This window comes from Varroa jacobsoni, unplaced genomic scaffold (assembly GCF_002532875.2).
Source record: "Varroa jacobsoni isolate VJ856 unplaced genomic scaffold, vjacob_1.0 scaffold_752, whole genome shotgun sequence".
Taxonomy (NCBI): domain Eukaryota; kingdom Metazoa; phylum Arthropoda; class Arachnida; order Mesostigmata; family Varroidae; genus Varroa; species Varroa jacobsoni.
In genome coordinates, this window is record NW_019213654.1 from 472,940 (window position 1) to 492,049 (window position 19,110).

General features: G+C 40.6%; 2 long non-coding RNA genes across 5 annotated transcripts in view; one reads left to right on the forward strand and one right to left on the reverse strand.

Annotated features, from left to right (window-relative positions):
* The first annotated feature begins 888 nt into the window (after positions 1-888).
* Positions 889-18,962, forward strand: LOC111263264 (uncharacterized). Its single transcript, XR_002682123.2, has 3 exons — positions 889-1,246; positions 1,616-1,676; positions 18,876-18,962. It is a non-coding gene; the product is annotated as an uncharacterized LOC111263264 (long non-coding RNA).
* The window catches only part of LOC111263263 (uncharacterized), a 10,523-nt gene continuing 4,714 nt past the window's right edge, over positions 13,302-19,110 (reverse strand). For 3 of the 4 annotated variants that reach the window (XR_015312237.1, XR_015312238.1, XR_002682120.2), the window contains 2 exons: positions 18,811-18,925; positions 13,302-13,517 (listed from right to left, as the gene is read on the reverse strand). This is a non-coding gene — a long non-coding RNA (uncharacterized LOC111263263). Of the gene's footprint in view, positions 13,518-18,810; positions 19,001-19,110 lie in introns of all 4 variants that reach the window. The other variant, XR_002682121.2, reaches the window with a different exon arrangement.

Below are 19,110 nucleotides of genomic sequence, written 5' to 3' on the forward strand. Positions count from 1 at the left end.
GCTTAGTATGGCGACGAAATTTTAGAAACCACAAAAGTTACAATGAGGGTATTCTAGTTGTCCTGCGATTATAATAGTGTTACAAGGGCTTGCACACAAGGCCTTATGTAGAAGTGACATGTTGAATACTGGTATCATTATTGAATAAGGAAAGGTGCAGCCCTGTCTTAAGTATACGTTGTACTATTACGCATTTAGTTATTGAACAGTGTAGATATTTTATGTAATAAAATTAATTATCGTCATCATCGAAACGTACGAACGCGCAAGGGGTTTTCGACTCGAAGACTCCAGATGATGTAGGTTGAAAATTAATAGTGCCAATTGGCGACAAACACCCATAATATAAATATATACTCAAAAACAGAAAAGTAACAAATCAGACAAAATGGCTGGTAATAATAAACTAGCGATGGTACGAACCCTACATGCTGGACATAATATAAACGTGAAATTGTAATGACTTTTTTTTTTATAAAAATATGAATATGAAACATCAATCAATACAATGGAGCCATGTCTACATATATTACATTTGAACAAATATAAACCCGAACATTCTTGCGGAGTGACGATGGATGGATCACTAGGAGATTTTTAGAGGCCTGCAGTTGTAGATAGGAATTTCGAATACGACTTCGACGTTTGGCAGACTGTACAGCATCAGTGTAATGACACTTTCGGAATAATTCCACGGCACTGGGACGAGGTGCGAAATAACCTTAGGTTTTAAATGACACGAGTTTAAATACACGGGAACCAATACGATTCGTAGTGAAACATAATAAAATGTAAAAAAAAAATAACCAATTAAAAAGGTACTTTATGGACAAAACAACTAGTCATTATAAATTAATGATCATCTCTGTTTTCTGATATACAGAACAATACATAAAATGTCAATGGTAGATTTCAATCAGAAAAACGCTTGACCGTCATTTCGAGCTGTGCTCTTGTGACAGTTCACAACAACACTTTTTTAATGAATGAAAAAGAAACAAGATGTGAAGCAAGTCGTATGTCTGTAGTGGTTTCACCTAATTGTTGTGTAAACATCAGTAACAAAATACGTTTCGAACCGAATTAAAGATGTGTACATTAGCAGTCGAAGGTAGACCAACCAAAAGTCAGAACCTCGCATGAAAATATGGCGGTTACGTTATTCGAAATTAAACCAGTCCTGAGCAACGCTTACAGCGCCATAATAAGATGACCAAGGACGCCAGTACACGACGCAGTATTAAAGGTGTTTGCACACTTAAAAATTGGGACAAATAGGCATTATTACTTTTATAATTACTGGTTAAAAGGCTGTAGAAATCCCATGTGTAGGGCAATTTTTAAAAATCCGCATTAATTAACAGTAGTATTAATGATAAATGGCAAGTTTAACATATGCGGCGAGCCGTTTACACACTGGTGAATAAAAAAATCACTCTTGTTTTTGTTTAAAACGTAGTATCACGTGAAGTCATTCGAATTTAGAAATGGCGTTGCTACAAACGAATGAAAGGCTGAAAATAGATAGTAACGGGACCGAAATAAGTGTAGACTCTATTGTCGAACCAAGGAAAATATATATCAGACAGAATAATAGAGGGATTGCTTTTTACAGACGCAGTGGCATCGAATAAAGTACCTGAATCTGTCATATCGAGGTCAACTGATGCAGAAAGGTTGGTAAAGAGAAAACATTAATATTGAATGTCATGTTTAAATTCGATACTGTTCTTTCAACAGATGCAGGCAATCGAGCTCGAGATGCATTGGCGACCTCACTAGGTTTAATTAGGAAAGAGCCGAACTATATCGCACAGAAGCTATGGAAGCCATTGCATCTTTTTCTGCTAAGCGTATACTTACTGTCAATTTCACTGCAATAAAAATTACAATTTTTAAAATGTGCATATTTTTGCTTTAAGTCAATTATTGAAAGGTGTGTATGTATATAATGGATAGTTCTTGCGCGTTTTGTTGATCTTTCATTGAACGATCAGATAGCAAACTAAGCAACTAATTCTTGTACCGCAGTGTTTTTTTTCTCTCTTTAACTTGAAAGCAAGTTACCCTTTATGGGCAACTTTATCTGGTTATGTTAGATAGCCATCTTACAGGTCATGTGAACCAAATTACGACTATGTGGGCCATTGAATTTCTAGCTAGTTAAGACGGCTAATTGTAGGGAGAACTCGAAAAAAGTAAGTTGGCTTTGAACATGAGGCAACAGGAAAGCGTATGTGTATATATGTCAAGTTAAACAAAGACATAGTATTTTTATAACTGTCGTTGTTATCCACAACCAGCTACGTGCGATGGCTTTGCAAAGAAGTGCTAGTAACTTTCTTGGCGTGACACGTCAGTCAGATAACAAAAATCTTGGCGGCTTATGCGTCAATTTGCTGATAAGCATGACCGTAGATTAAAACTTATTATCGATAATTATTTACACCAGAACCGTGCATAACCACGAGACATCCTGTAATGAGGTCAGATTGGTTCTGGAGAATGATACGCACGTTGTTGGTTCTTACTTACGTTTAGAAGAAAACGGACAAATCAATATGTCACTATTTTAGCCGTCCAAACCCGAGCTCATGTTACCCAAAAAGACTTCATGTAACCTTTAGGAAGAGAATTTATAATCTATGATCTGCCTAACTCTTCCAGTTAGAGTCACAGCCTTTTCTACGAAGAAAGAAAGGTCCCATTTAGCAGTTTTGAACGACTGACTCCTTCATGCCAAATCATTCGTGGCCCAAATAAACCCCATTAATGGTCCATAAAACCTCACCGAGCAGGGCTAAAAGTGCCAACGAAACTGAAGTCTTCAGTTAATATTTTGTCAAAAGTTAATGGTAGTGGGCCGACCAGGACCGCGTGATAAACATTTTTTTACAAACACGCTAATATATTCTTCTGTTTTTTACGGCATCGGTTATTTTTAACGGTAGCCTTGAGTAACTTTTACTCATATAGTTCTGTTTCCCCCCCCTCCCCCTAGATATTTTGCTAACTGAAAATCGAATAGACCTAGCCTACTAAATATATACAGATATCCAAAATGGATAGACGAAACAAAACAGGTACTTCGTATCAATTATGTCAGGATGGATTCAAATGTAAAACGGTATGTATTGTAAGCGATTTAGCTGCATAGTCCACTGGGCGTATCGAAGTGTCGACGTATAACATGGAAAACTCATATATGTAGAACCCGAAATAGGACAAACAGGTGACTAAAAATAGATAGGGTGAAACGGGTGACTAAAAATAGATATTCTAAAAAATGTAGCTACTTAAATGCAGAGTGGATTTTATTATTTCTAGAGAAATACAAAAAGCTCATAATCTGTTCCTTGATCGTCTATCGGCCTAATGTTACGCATATGATATTCAAATATGTGCGCTTAATACCATCATGATGCAACTCAGCATTAACTTCGTATGTACTCATTCTGTATGGCCTATAGATCGAAAAACGTAACATCCTTTGACGCCACGTAACGAAGTCATCAAATGGACTCCACCATGCAATTACATTATATATAATTTAGTGTCAAATAAGAAACGATATCAAATTCTAAGTCAGTCAGCACGGGAAGCCAATTGAAGCCACCGAAACACAATCGCATTTCTTCAATGACATTTCGCTTTTTGTCCTTCGCTCCTTTGCTTTAGCTGCCTTCTTATGCCCTGGCTTCCGGCGAGACGAACGTAGGAAAAGGTCAAAAAGCAATTCGGGTCCGTAACTCTCTTTATAGGACCACAGGCGTCCAACCCAACATCGTCCCCTTGGAGACTAGACTAACAATGAAGCGGATGCGGCGCACTATGGCACACACCTGTAGGAAACCAATATTAGGCCACGGCAGAAAAGCTCTTGCTTCCCGTCTTGCTTCTTTTCCATAGAGGGACTTCTGAGTCTATCTACTACGGCGCTTCTGCCCGTGTAGCTACTGTTCGGCCAGTAGCCTGCTCGTCTGCTCCGGTGCTCTGTCCCACGCTTTTGCTGCTCGCCTGGCCGCCCTGCCGTGTTTCCGCATATTGACTGCCGAAGGTAGCCGTTACCTAGGTGGATTGGTGGGTCGACGAAAACCTAGGGCGACCAAGGGGCCGATAAGCCCTTAATCAGGCTTATTCCCTTGCGCCTCAACACATATACAGGCGCCACCGCTGCAGCTGCTAACGCTGCGACTGCCCACTTCTCCTCTTCACTTGTTTCGTCTTCTTCCTAGAGACAAGCGAGATAGAACTAGACATACTCTTTCTATAATGCATCCTCTTGGCCTGGTTCGGATGTGTGCCTGCGTTTGGATCGGCATGTATCGAGTCAACTTCTCTGCCTTTCCTCTGATTTCTTCGCTGTGGGTCGTGTTGCTTCTGACAGCTGGCTAGGCGGTTCGGCCAGTATCCTGCCGCTCGCTATTCACTGCTAGAGTGCTCATACGATGAGCTATAGTCTGCGCTACAGCGGCCAGTCGCAGTCTACCTATTGATGTCTGTGCGATGAATGAGCTACAAGTACGCGCTTCTATGGGGTAATGCCCCATATATGGTATTATATTATGCGACGACTAACTACATGTTGTGGGGTGAGGCGAAAAAGGGCCGATATGGTACTGTTGAAATGTTGAATTTAGACAGTGAATGAAACATGATTTGTTTTGAATAACAGTGATAACAAGTCGAATTGGCAGACCGAACACCCGAAAAAGAAGCGTATGTACTTACGAGAAGATTTAATGGTGATTACTGACTACTCGTACTCTTAATTATCATTATCTATTTTTAATAAAACTTCAGATTTGCTAGACAGACCTATATTTCGCTCATCTAATCCAACTCTAGCTAAAAGTCAACGAATTTTGAGGCGTTGAATCTTAAAAAAATGTAGTATCATGTTGAACTATGGTCATCTACATTTTACGTGTCGTCTAGTTGGGTACACTAACCTAACATCTGAATCTATAAATCAGCTGTAATACGTTTGCGCTTTGCTGTTCTTGCTCGCTATGCCAATCGTTCTGAGTAGCAATTATCAATAAACACAGGTGACGCTTTTATACCTAGATAAGGATGCTGAATTAAAGATACTCATAGAAATCACAGGTTTTCACAGAGGGTAACAATAACTAGTAAGTTCACATTCCATAAAATTCAAATTTATCCATGTGTCATAAATACTGACATAAAATATTTCTGCTTTTCAGATAGACACCCTACATACAGACGGTTGCTATAATAGTCTGTGAAGAACCTTTAGTATTCCGTATGTGCAAAATAAGTTATAAAATTACAGCGTTGAAGTAACTAATATAGCAGTTTCATCGTTGATTAACTAGTGAAACTTTCTCGTCAGGCCTCTCTTCTTCCTGATATAATTTATTGGTGACATCACGACGTCTTGCTGACCTGCTTGACGCCTACCGTCTAACTCTGTCTATTCCACGATCGTCGCTCTCTTTGCGTTCGTTCATTTGCTCTGCAGAGTGCTTAAAGTTAATGCTGCCGACGGCTTCCCATGGCATTATGATCGCCCGATTCACGTCAAGCCGTGATGTACTGTCTTCATGAAGCTAATACGAATAAATCGTCACTGTCATCCCTTCCTGCTACGAGAATCAACCTACAGAAAGCGCGAGAGTGCAAGGCATTCTACCTGTATTCTTTTGAGCGGCTTTTTGTTGGTTCGAATGTTTGTTATCTACTATTGTGAACTGCCCCAGACGCTTGGATTGTGTTGACCATAATGACCACAGTGGCTACTTAAGAACATCTGTGGAAACACATGGATGCTTTACCTAATGATGTCCAGGCCAGTTCCTGCTTACGTTAAATAAGCATGACGTATAGGGCAGTCCTCACTCAAAAATCTACGAACTACTCATGTGTGATTTATATGTAAAAATGATCCTAGATTTGAGGTCCTGCCATTAGGAACGTTCTAGATAACGTGTGTTGGACATATTTAGCAATATCCTACAAGTTATATTAGTCACGCTTAATTAGCATTGTCCTGCCTACTTGACGTGTCTATGGATCTCAACTTAATATTTTTTTAATTAAAAATGCATACTTTCAGAGTGCATTGTCAAGAGACATTCAATACCATGGTATATGTCCCCATATATACACAATAAGTTATGTTAAAGAATACAAATACGTACGCACAAAAATTAACCACGAACGTTCTGTCTAACTCCTTTTAAGATATAATCCTTCCTCCTTATTAATATCCCCAGATTCTTGTATTAGTTGTATTTCATCTGCATTTTGGACAAGTGGGCAATTCTAGTGACTTCTATAGGAACGATTATATTACATTACTTCGAGCGTGGAAGCACGTAAACCCTCTGTACTGAAGCATCTTTTAGTTTGATCCTCCGCAGGCCTCGACGACCCACGCAGTGCCATCAATAGAGAAAGAACCGACGGAACGTTTGAGGCCATGTCCGAGGCTCTTAGAGGATACGATCCGAGTCGTACGTAACCATTTTGCAACAACATTATGGGTTTTTGCGGCAACCAACAAGACATTCTCCCACTCTAAAACAGGGCAAAAGAGAATGTGTTGTTGAATTATAAAGCGCAAGAGCCTGATGAGATACTAGAGGCAGCATAGAACTGTTTCGTGCTTGAAGTTCTCAGTCTACTGTTGGCGAGCAGTCAAAGGAAATCTAGGGTAACACCAAAGAGGTCTCTGACATTTAGGATGCAGAACACGTCGATAATTTAATAATATAGGATAATGAATGGTCTCATATCGTTAAATTATCAACATGTTCTGTATGTATATATCTGTATGTATCTATATAATAGTCTATATGTAGTTATATGTGATTTTTGATAGGACATCATTCGTTTCGTTAGAAATTTCGGCATGAAACCGGCATGCTTTCCATTGTTTAAACAATTCTCATAAGTATAAGAATTGTTTAATGTATATGTAAAGTACTCGTACAAACTGACCGACACGGGTGCTTGTGAAGTATCTGCTGTTGAGCGTATTGTTTAGGCGGTACGGAAAATGTGTCTTTACGAAAAAAAGTCCTGAAGAAAAACTGAAATAGTGTCTTCTAGATTTTCAAGGTTGCTTCAGCTATTATTAAGAATCGTAGACATCGGTGTTTGAAAATAATAAGGAGCTCTCTAAACGGCGTGACTATGTAGTTCATACCTGCTGTGTGTACGTTTACATTCTAGGTCAGGAGAATTTACTTAAAGACAACACCACGCCAATATATTTTTGAATAAATTCACGCGTGCGCACGATCGCCGAAGCTTCTGAGGCTACTAGGACATGTGCTATGCAACAATCTTTTCACAATCCTATCAAAAAGTCTCAGTATGATTCTCTCATTGATTAAAAAAGGCCCTTGCATTGACGAAACGTAACTTCCCATTCTCACAAATCTCTTTTGCGTTGCGCAATGAAGTAATAACATAGAGTATCGTCAATGCCAATAGAATATAAATTGTATATTGCTATATACTGCTACATTTTTTTTACATCTTTTTAGAGGACGTAGATGTCCATACTTAAATGGGCGTAGACTCCTTTAAAGGACATGCAGGTACTTTTCACCTTCTATTACTGATATAAAGACATCGGTACATGTAAACAATTGAATCTGTGCAGTATGTAAATCGACATGACTTTCTAAATAATGATCCGCTGAGCATCTCGTCTCAACAGAAATTAGAGCATCGTTGTTGACGTAATTGACATAATCATTGCCGTTAACGACGCTCGCTTTTACAGTAGAATGGGCAACACCCATCATCTAGACTTTTGTTTGTTGAAGCGAAAATTAATTCGTGCGCGGCACGAGTAACGTACCCTTCATTGTTACTCGTGTGTCTACCTTTCGCTCTCTAATTTTATAATATACACACGTATAATCGTTTAATTGGCGTACAGCTCGCGTGTAGAAGTGCGCGAGGAACATCCACCTTTTTCTTCCCCATTCAATGAATTCATCAACGTTTATCCATGGCCTCAGGGCCCCTTTATCTTTTTGTTTCTCTCATTGTTTCTGCCAGAGAAAAAGCTGCGTTTTAATCGAATCGTGTCCGTCCTTTAATGATAAGAAGCAGGCCGGCCAGACGCCCTGATTCCCTGTTTTCTCCGTACTGCTAACATCCAACACCGTAAAGCGTCATCCTACCAGCTCAAGGTACCCTCGCTACCGTCAAAGTCCCGCCAACCAGCTGCTCATCGCCGCACGCCCTGGTAATGTCACAGCTATCATCTTCCTTTCCCCACAAGCCTTCTTTGCCTGTAGATGAAGCAACCATTGTCAGCGGCAAATAGACAGCATCCATGTACTGGCCGGAGCTCATTGTGTGAGTCATCTGTTCCAAAGCAGCTCTAGACACCTTGAGTTTCATGACTTGCTGGCCACTGGCCTGCCACCTAACGCTGCGTCGTCCGTGTCAGCACACGTGAGGGCCAGAAGCGAACAGCTTTTTTTCGTTTCCTCATTGTCTGCTTCCCACGTAGTTATACCGTGAAGGGCGTCTGGCACTCGGTCCTATCAGCCGTCGCTGGCGTTACTCTCTCGACGAGCAGTGCTGTCTTTCGGGGTTGGGGGAAGTCTGTAAAGCTTCTCCTCCGGTGACTCTGCTGTGTAGCTGTCCGGCTGAGCTGAGGTGGGCCAGCAGTGAGCACGGCGTAACAGTTGTAGGTGACAGGCGACCAGTGGCAGCGCGTCTCAGGCCAGTGCGATATGATAACGACTCATGTTTATATTGGAACAGTCACAGCGGACCGATCACACTGTTAGAGGCCCAGGAGCTCCATAGCTTTTTCCTCACGCAGCAGTATTTTGTTAGTTATACTGCACATAGTTTCGTTTTTCGTCGATACCACCCTTGTGACGTTGCTGGCAATATCGAAGTGTGCCTTGCCCTCGGTCCCTTCTTAACTTCGGCGCCTAATGCCGCTGTTAGTTGGATACGAGACACGACTGAGCAGCTGCATAGGTGAGCGCAAAGCTCAGTTACTTACTGCAACGATATTGTTTGTTGACGAGATTATCCAGCTGGCCCGTCTAGTTGAACGCTGCGAACGTAAATAGAAATGTTCGCTGTTTGGTTTTTGTACTTGATCCTCGAACGGCCTGTAGAACGGTCTTTTCTGACGAACTCATTAAATGAGAGTGCGCTTTATATGACTATTGATAAATTCCAATGGTGTATCGACATGTTATTTAGTATGTTTTTAGAGACCGGGCAGCAAGGATGCTTCATTGAATAGGTAGCGCCACATTTGTGTTTGATAATATACTTTGACATAAGAGAGCCGACTCACGAAAGTACAGCCTTAGACAGCACGGATTTATTAGCAGACCACTGACTGAGTATAGATAACTCGTCATTCTTTTCATAGTGCAGTAAAAACACAATCTCATTACGCAACTAGTTGGATAATTTTACAATTTTCAATTTCATTTTTATGTGTAATCTATGTTTGTCAACGCTGAAATATCTTCGACCATACCGTTTGTTACATTTTTACTTCAATTTTCTGTTAGTGTTTAGACTGCGTTGAACAAGTGCAACATATTTGCAGTCAATATAGTCGGGTGCTGATAGTCGTGTGCTTTAGGAGGGTCGGCCACTCACACAGGTATCACGAGCATTTTCAGTCACTTTCTCGAAATTCATTTTCGAGTTCAAAATCTCCTACTTGGGGTTTTGCAAGCCAATGACTTACGATGCTCTTAATAGCAATTTGTTTGCGGAATACGAGGTTTGCATTGCGAGTTCTATCCGTCGCTGTATTTTGCTTCACTGCGACTCATCGGCTAAAAACCTGAGCAACGATATCGGAGCGAACGCTATCTGTCTGAGCCCAAACGCTACAGGAGCGCTTCGAACGCAGAAAAAAAGTCCCAGATAGTCGCATCGTTTTAAGATCACGCAATTTTGAACTGTGTTATTAACGTTTGGTGCATTTTATACCGAATGACGTAACAAAAACAAGCACTCTTGCCGATAACAGTTTCCAAACGCTCAAACGGGCGATTTCAAGGCTGAGTAAACTTTTACGTTAGAAGTTATTCAACTGCGACGTTATTCGTTAAGCGTTCGTACGTCCCTTTCCATATGGTACAGAGGACTCCTTGGCGAAACGGTGACGCCATGATCAAGAATCAGGCCTAATAATAAACATTTGATTTAATTTATTCGCTCACAGATCGTTAAGGCTATGTGATTAGAAATTTAAAGGTGAGCATAGTAGTGGTTAGTAGGTAGGTAACCTTAGTGGGTAGTGGGCCTAGTGCACATTTTGTTGTCGCGCGTTAAGGATGGCCCAAAAAAGGACAAGGTTTAAAACATGTAGATTGAATGTCGGTGACGATCAATTATGTACTTTATCGTCACAATAAGCATAACACAACAAAGAACTGACGGCGCTGGGTAGAACTGTGCGTTTTCTACTCCCAAAGTCTAAGTCATCGTCCCCTTGAGTTACGGCCGTACCATTAGGTTAATCTATTTCGGAGGCAGAACGTGGAATCCATAGCAGACTTCTTGTCTGGTGAGGCTCCTGCCTGTGGTACGTCACCAAGGGCCGCCGATTTTCGGTTCCATTAACGCTACTTACAAACGCTTCAGGCTTAGAAGTGAAAAATCGATAGTCTCACCGTGATGACATTTGGGCCAGTCTCGGTTCTCATTTTGACTGAATAATGGCTTGCAATTGTCAGTCTTTAAGGGATTGCTAAACCCGGATATAAGAAGGTATTAAATTGATAAAACAAGGCAATCAAATAAAAAAGACGGATAGTCTTCACTTGTCTTGTGTAGAACAAATCGATTATGCTTAGAATATGTTACACCAAACTTAGATGCCTATTTATGTCCTAGTAATAGTATCTTCTGAAAATGCGAGGAAGCAGTCCCTTTAGCTTGTATGTAAGTAAACAACGCCCTCATAGACGATGCATATCGAGCTCGTCCGGGCTTTAACTTTCTTGTAGCTTCAATTTGATGTGCCCTCACTAGCGCTACAGTTCCGTATCATTTAATCAATAGTTTTGCGTCCAGCACTTCACTCGTTAAGCATTACTCCAGATAGTGTATTCCTAACAGCATGAAGTAAAGAGAACGTTACCCACTAGACTACTACCGAGAATGATTACTTGCCTAATTGCTGTTTCGTAGAATTGTTTGATATTCAGTGATTTTTTCAAGTGTGGCCAATTTTAAATGAAGGCCCGGAGGTTCCGTCGTTGATATCCAAAATCACGCCATTTTATCGCTAGAGTGAATTCCTTTGGGAGTCACGTTATGCTCACATAACGCGCAAACGTGTCTGCGCTATAAACGTAAAATGTGCACCCAACAGCGGATGCTACACCCATAAGGTGACACGCGTATAACTGAAGTCGGAGTCAATACGTTTTCCCGTAGATGGAACGATTAAAAGTAAAATCAAAAAAAAAAAGAAGTAAAATCATGTCTGTAACCTTGTTTATCACGTTTGTTTACTCATAATAATGAAAAGGTTGCAACTATATGTGTGTAATATCATTGATGCTGATAAATATATATCAGTTAGTACAAAGTAGTTGGATCATCAATAGCTACTCAAACGAACAACGTAGACCCTTGAATTTTTTTATGCTTCTGATGATTGCCCACAGACCTTTGTTTTTAAATAGGAAAATGATAAGGCGATCATAATGATATAGATGCGCTGAGACCTACGTGCTTTATGTATGCAGGTATAACGCACGTTAAAGCTGTTGCGACTGCACTAAAGACATCGTCTGCTGTTCCAGTCCGACAATGAAACAAGATAACGTATAGAAATTAGAACTCACAAAGAGTGAACACTTCCGCCGCTTTCTGTCATGCTATCGAGGATCTGTGGCATCGTCCATTAGCGGAACTAGACTTTTCCAGCGAATGACTCGAGAGAAAAGATACAAAGAAACTCATTTATCTTTATAGAATATTTGCTCTCTAGCCAATGGTCATTGACCACGGTATTATCACCAGGCGTAACAAACGCAAGACAATATCTGTCCGCTCAGCAACGACGTTTAGGCTGAAAAAACTGTGCCACTTCTGGCCACCGTAAAGTAGAAGTGAGCAGTAGAGCGCCATAAGAAGCGGGCTGTGAGCAGAGAACGGAAAGATAAATTGACGTTTCAGAGAGACACACTCGGAAGTACTCGCCGTCCATCTGCTTTTCAAGCAGAATGATCGAGTTCCGGCCTAGTACATGCAAATGTATGTAACTTGAAACAACAAAGAGAAAAACGAACAGTTTCGCGTATAAAAGGCCAGAATTGCATATAAATATTTGACAAGAAACATTTGTTTTGTGTTGTTTTATTAACAACATAGAGTATATTAAAGGATATTGAAGAAGAGCGCGATTACAAATACTACAAACACTTGAATAGATATGTTGCATGCCGTTGCTTATTAAAACTACACAAACAAATAATAATTGTTCCTATTGTCATCTGGCCCAAGTCTCTTGGTCCTTCTCGCACTACTGTACTATGTAATCCCGACGCTGCTAAACATTAAAAACTATAGGTAATCTTTTTCGCACGTATTCTTCTCTAAAAAAAAGGTGAAGGTAACCTGTAGCACGGCAAAAACGTTGCCTGGAGCTTCTCTCACCGTCAGATTCTTCCATGCCCCGCCTAAAGCCAACAGCACCGCTGGCTGAAGCTTGGCAATTTTGGGAAGCTTGGAATTACGTTTTCAACGAAAGTACAGAGTCGCTAAAAACGGAGTCCAACTGGGATACACAACTATAGGAGGATTAGTATAGTAAAAAGGTTAAAATTTGCTTTGACTAAAAGTGACAAATAATGGAGGTAATACTGAAATACATCAAGGCTGTCAATATGCATCTATCTTATACGAAAAAGCCCAAATATTCGTCTACGATAGATTGGGTTTCTGGTTGAAATGTGGGTGATCATAATATACACGAATCGTTTGACTGTTTATCTGTTTTAGTACACGCTAGTTGTCATACTTGGCCATAATTTTTGCCAATAATTGCCAACTGGGCACGCAAATTAAGAAGTATACGACCTGAATCGATACGTATGTAACACAGCGCGCGATTTGTCTAAGGCAGGTTTAAAAATATTGATTATAGCAACGATTTTGCAATTAGGTATGGAAGGTTAACTTTTGTAGCGGCCTGTGCAACGAATAGACACATCATAACGATAGCTGTCCAGCTCATTCTATATTTAAATGCAGCAACTGTCAGGCTTCAATGATTTTTTTGTGTCACACTGATAAAGCACTGAAACTCATAAAATATTTTAGAGACTGGAGTTCCATCATTTATTTTGTGTTTATACCGGTACCGTTCATAGCACACTTTCACTGCTAGATTGTAGGGTTAAGAATTTGGGGAGGCGTTAATAAAGGGCAACTCATTTCCCTCTAAAACGTGAGCTTTGCACTATCTTGCAACCGGAAGTATTATGTTTGCCCAGCCCTATGGGTATCCGCAGGTCCTCATTATCCTGTAAGACAAAGTTTTTTAGTTAAGTATGATTCTACAAAAGTCGTAACCTTCAAGCCAAACTCAGTCTATGCGGGTGCGTCTGGTCAACCCGGCAGGCTTGCTATTAACTTGAAAGGTGGTCTGCTACTGACCTCTGAACACAAGCAAAAACAGAACGCCTAGGATCCATAAAGCTTGTATAAGTTCGAGTTTTATTCATTTATTACGCTAGTTGTTAAATACAAGATGATTTATTATTACAGATGTAAATATCTTGTAAGCCTTTGGTTGATATTCGATTTATTTGGTGTGTACGTATCACAATATCCTGTGACTTTTTGTTTATATATGAAGTTGTATTCTAGAATATATATTTCATTTCTTTTATCGATTTCCTCTAATCACTTGGATTTCTTCTATCGAATATATAAAAATAATCTAGTGTGCATAATTTTATAAAGCTGGATTAAATCTTTCGCGGGTCGTGCTGTTTTCGTACATAATTGTTGTTCGCTAATAAAATTAAAAAATATACAACAATGTGACCGCAGGTCAGAATAAATTGCGGTATTATATCCGGTACGAGTATGTACAAAGGTCTAGTCAAGTGTAGATACACTTAGGCTATATAAAAATCCTTTTATTTGTTTAGAAGAACGAATTCCGCCTCACAAGCGACAACAATAACGTATAAGTTCATCTTAACGATGGCGGCAATGTCTGTGAAGTTTGCAGACGCCTGAATGTGAATGGCACGCTGCAAGAAAGCATTTACTCCTTCTCACTACCAAAGAAGCTAATCTGCCCTTTAATAAATTATGCAGTGACGTGCGACGCCACAGCTTCACGTTTACGCCACAGAGTTATTCAGCTTTGTCCTGCTATAAAAGGACGAGAGCGGCAAATAGTGACATGTGTCATTTAAGCGACTGGGAAACGAGCTGTGTGTTGGGAAGAGCTCTTTCCCACCCAGCAATATGGCCACATATATATGTATGCATTACAACAAATAACAAATATTTATATTAATTAGGATGACTGAAGTCTGCCTTTATAGCAGATTCGTGGCGTAAGTCAAGCCAAAGCTTTCACTAGTTAATATAAATACGAATCTCGCGGTTGGTGGACCGCGAAATGGTCATTTTCCAAAGCGGAAACCAACGAATGTGTTACAAATATTTAGTTTATATACAGCTCAATACAGAATGGGGTGATACATACATATATATATATATATATACTGCAGTACAAACGCGTACACAAGTTCCTTAAGGGGAAAGTGAAATCGATCGCGGAACAACAACGATCAAGGGTTACAATTTAACAAACTGGTTTACTATGTTTACAATCATTCAGGTGTAACGTTAACCATACTCCGCATTGCTAGGATAGAATTGATGGCTATATGCCATTTGTAAACAACTGAGTCTAGCTGAAGGGCTATTGTTTACAGTACAAACGTGCAAGATGTCGATGACCCAGACCGGCATGGAGTTGAACAAGACGAGCTGAAGCCTGTACAGCTGTACACATCTAGAACCCGGCTGCTAATATTGGGGTGGGATCTAGTCTTTGCATAACCTGTTACTTATGCCTGAGTCACTTTTGCCTACCAAATCCTGTAGGCGTCACTAGCATCACAGGGAACATGTCCATGAACTTTTAAGTTAACCTTAGTGAAGGGAGTGGATGAATAAAATTGTGCGACACTACTTGCGGTGTGCAGGGCTCTTGTTAATCGTAATCATATCGATGAGCTCAAGGTTAACAGTACCCTGCCAGTAATATTAAGTTAGTGACGAAGGAGATATCTGTCGGAAAAGGTACCAATATACGGGAGCTTCGCTGACATAAAGATGAACTTTGACCAAGCACAATGAGGAAATGTTTTCAAGTCGTTATAGATTATGAATTTAAATCGTATTTGGAAGCGACTTTTTTTTTAAAATAGGAATCCATGTGGAAATAAGTAATGGCGAAACCGAATTCGCCAAACATTAGACATATTACAAAGTGGCGGTATATTATTAGAGCTTTTTTTTGTGTTATTTGTCTGGTCGTCTTTTTTTGACTAAAAAGAGCCACGACAAACATGTAACCCCTTATGTGTAGGAGTAACAGACATTAGTCTCTCGGCTCACTTTTTCTCTGGTGTTAAATTAGCGGCGACGGTTAGCAATGATCAGAATTTGAGGCTCAAATAAGTTGAACGTTATTAAGACGATCAGGGTTTAATTTTTGTTTGTTCCACGACGAAATATCTCGAAATGAATCAATAAAAAATTAGATGTTACAAAACGTAACTTATCAAGGACTGCATTGGCTTTCCCATAAACAGCTCAAATGCCTCTACATTGTAACTGGTAGGGCAATATGCATCTAGTAAGGATTTAAGACCTATGTGTCATGAATTTCAAGCAGATATATGAAATAGATGCGAAGATTACAATGCAAACGAGATCCTCGCTTGTTTTGTTTATGAGAACTAGACTAGTAAATCTGCGTTATAAATCAGTCGTGAACAACATCAAAATGTCGTTTGATGCGTAAGGCAACGGAATACATTCTAACATATAAGAATTTTAAAGAAGATGATCGTATATGACACAGAATGTATCAAACAAAATCAAGAATCAGATTCGGCTAGCAGCGCTGCACTTTTGCGGTGGGCGTCAACAACTTTTAAATACTATAAATTAGAATATGATAGGAATATTTTTGCGGTGGCAATGAGCACAGTAATAAATTGTTTTCATAAACATTTTAATCAGACATTTGACTAGCTATAAACTTTATGCTTCAGGAATATGCCACCTGGGTAACATAAACTCGAAACAATCCATGTATAAGACGGTTGTCTCACAGCTATCAATAGGAGGTACTCGTTGGACGATTATAGCCGATTTTGTTTATAAAACAGACTACTTTGCTTTACAGTAGCGATTAAAGGGTTGGTTGTCGGCATACAAAATACTGGCACCCCTTATCAACTGATTTTCTTTGTGTTCGGCTCGATTTCTGTTGTGAGGTCTGGCGTCCAGTCGAGGGACAAGTGCATTTGTTATCAGCATGCGAACCGCTGAGAGCTATCGGCAGCTTCGGTTGTTTATAGTTGAGTGCGTCTGGAATGGGGTCGTCGGGGCAAAGGCAAAACGTAGGGTATGCAGAAAAGCATTGTACTTGCAGATAGACAGTCATCCAGTGAGGATAGAAGTAACAGTAGTAGTTGTAGTAAACTCATACCCTGTCGCTCAAAGCAACTTCACAAAAGCAACGACTATGTGGTTGTCCTGCCCCGTGGGAAAACTGGGTGCTTTAAAACTTTGTAGCAGCCCCCGCACTTAGTCGCTGCCTGCGGGGACGACGACGTTGTTTATCGGCAGATCCTTTTCACTATAATATCCAGCATGGAGCAGCATCGCATTATCCATTAGGAGACGGCGATCCTACCTCACGTTTCTTTCTTCCCGTCTTACAAAGGCAATCTACCACCCGAAGTCGTTTCGCCACGATGCATTACACCACATATGTTTGCTGGGGTGCCAAACCACTGGGTGGGGAGTTCTTTGCAGGAAGCAATACACTCGCAGGACAAAGCCAACGAATAGAACGGTAATCTGCAAGGCAATATTCCGCTAAGGGTGTCTCTAACAAACAACTGCAGTGGCCAATACATTTCTAGTACCTCATGAGAAAGCTCAAGCTACGTGCAAACTCAGATGCTGCTACGTGCGTCTTTAATTCGAAGGAATGACTAATCCGCATATTTCTACATTTGCCGGACAAATGAACCATTAGTCAGTTAGATAATACAAGCAATTCGTTCGAAGCGCTGTCTAGCTTTATTCGTGTGAAGTAGGTGGATCGTTTGCTCGAATCTTTGAAAGTGTATTACCCTTGCTGTTTGCACTGTTTCATCATATAGCTTGGCGAGTCCTGCTGCCGTGGAAAAGACTTGCACTTCAGCGTTACTTTTGAGATCCCAGTGATAGATCTTGGGCGAAGCGGTCTCTGTTTTGTAAGTCACACTTGTAACGCTTGGCAACAATACCTGACGTAAAACCCGAAACATCTAAAGGGTTTCATTGACTCAACGACTTTGTGTTCAGAAAGGGACAACTGAATCCAGATCTAATGCATGAAATTGGAACCAAAAATACATCTATCTTTAAGTTTCTAGAGTAATAGCCTGTAAGCCAAGGGGTTCTTTGTCACGACAATTATAATAGTAATAGCGTAGATTACAGGAGTTCTAGCAGTTATTAAATGCATTTAAAGTAGGCGCGTAACTTTACGATCAAACCAAGCAAACCCCATTTTAATCCAAACATCTTCGATAGTAGTGGTATGCAGGTATCCTTGTATAATGAGTATACAACTAGCTCCCCACGATCGTCTAAGCAATAGATCAGTTCGGTATCTCCTACCGTTTTGTGCCTTATCATTATTACTATCAGACTCTGTTGTTCGTCTAAAAAAAACGTCTTGTTTTAAATTTGTCTACCTCTGGGATCCTGCCGCCTATTACTCTGTTTTGAGCCGCGCAGGCCCAGGTTCACGCGATCCCTAGTGTGCAGCATGTTGTATATCTTTCCGATTACCTACTACAATAATAAGCGAAGCATAATATAATGCAGGGAATACAAAAGAAGAAAGGCGAAGAAATGGTTCTGGGAGCGTTAGTGGTGAAAGGTTGGCAAGAGGTCGCGAGCAAATGTTACGTCGTGCAGGTGCCATATCGTACCTCGCTGGCGTTGTCACCATTGTCGTAGCTGACGTCCTGTGTAAATCGGCAGGACGCGACCACAGAAATGGAGACATCAAAGGCGGAAAGACCTTCGTCAGGCAAATAAAACCAGGTACAAAGTGTGCTCCCTTTTTACACAAAGTGTAGTCTCTGAGCCGCTGCCCGCCAAAGCACCGACATTACTACCAGCACCGTTCTAACGGCAGGGACAGGACCCCATAAAGCCGTCATAGTATCTATATAGGCCTCACTGAAGCAAGCACGACGGCTGACTTGTACGTTTCTCATACGGTTCCTCTGTACGGTGTTTCGCCCACATATGTCTGTCCGTCTGTCGGAGTCTGTATGTGTGAATGTCCGTCTGTAACAACGGGTGAACAAGAGGAGCATGGCGCTAGTTGAACCCCTTGTAGGGGGTCAAAGACGCATGAAAAATAGCCCCTTACACACACTCCAAACAGCTCTTTTCACCTTGTGTGTCTCTGTGCCTGTGTGGATGTCTGTGTATAGGTATATCTATGCTGGACCGGGAGGTCTCATACCATCGTCATTGCTTCCTCCTTACCTTACCGGCACGCCAGCTCCATTTTGAAACTTCTACGTCAATTTGACTTTTCGCTTTTCCTGCAGTTGGTTTCCCGAATTACGATCGAACTTGCTTGGCTCGTTGGTCGGGTGATCTTCGACATCGCGGCGCATTCCCGAAAAGAAAAGCCAGGTGGTGAACATAGCAAGAGTAGGAACTGTTTTCAAGACTAATTCACAAATATTGATTAGGAACATGAAAGCTAAAGTTCTCGAAAGTTGAGAAAAAAACCTATAGTACTCATTAATAAATGGGCTAAAAGTATAATAATGATAATCA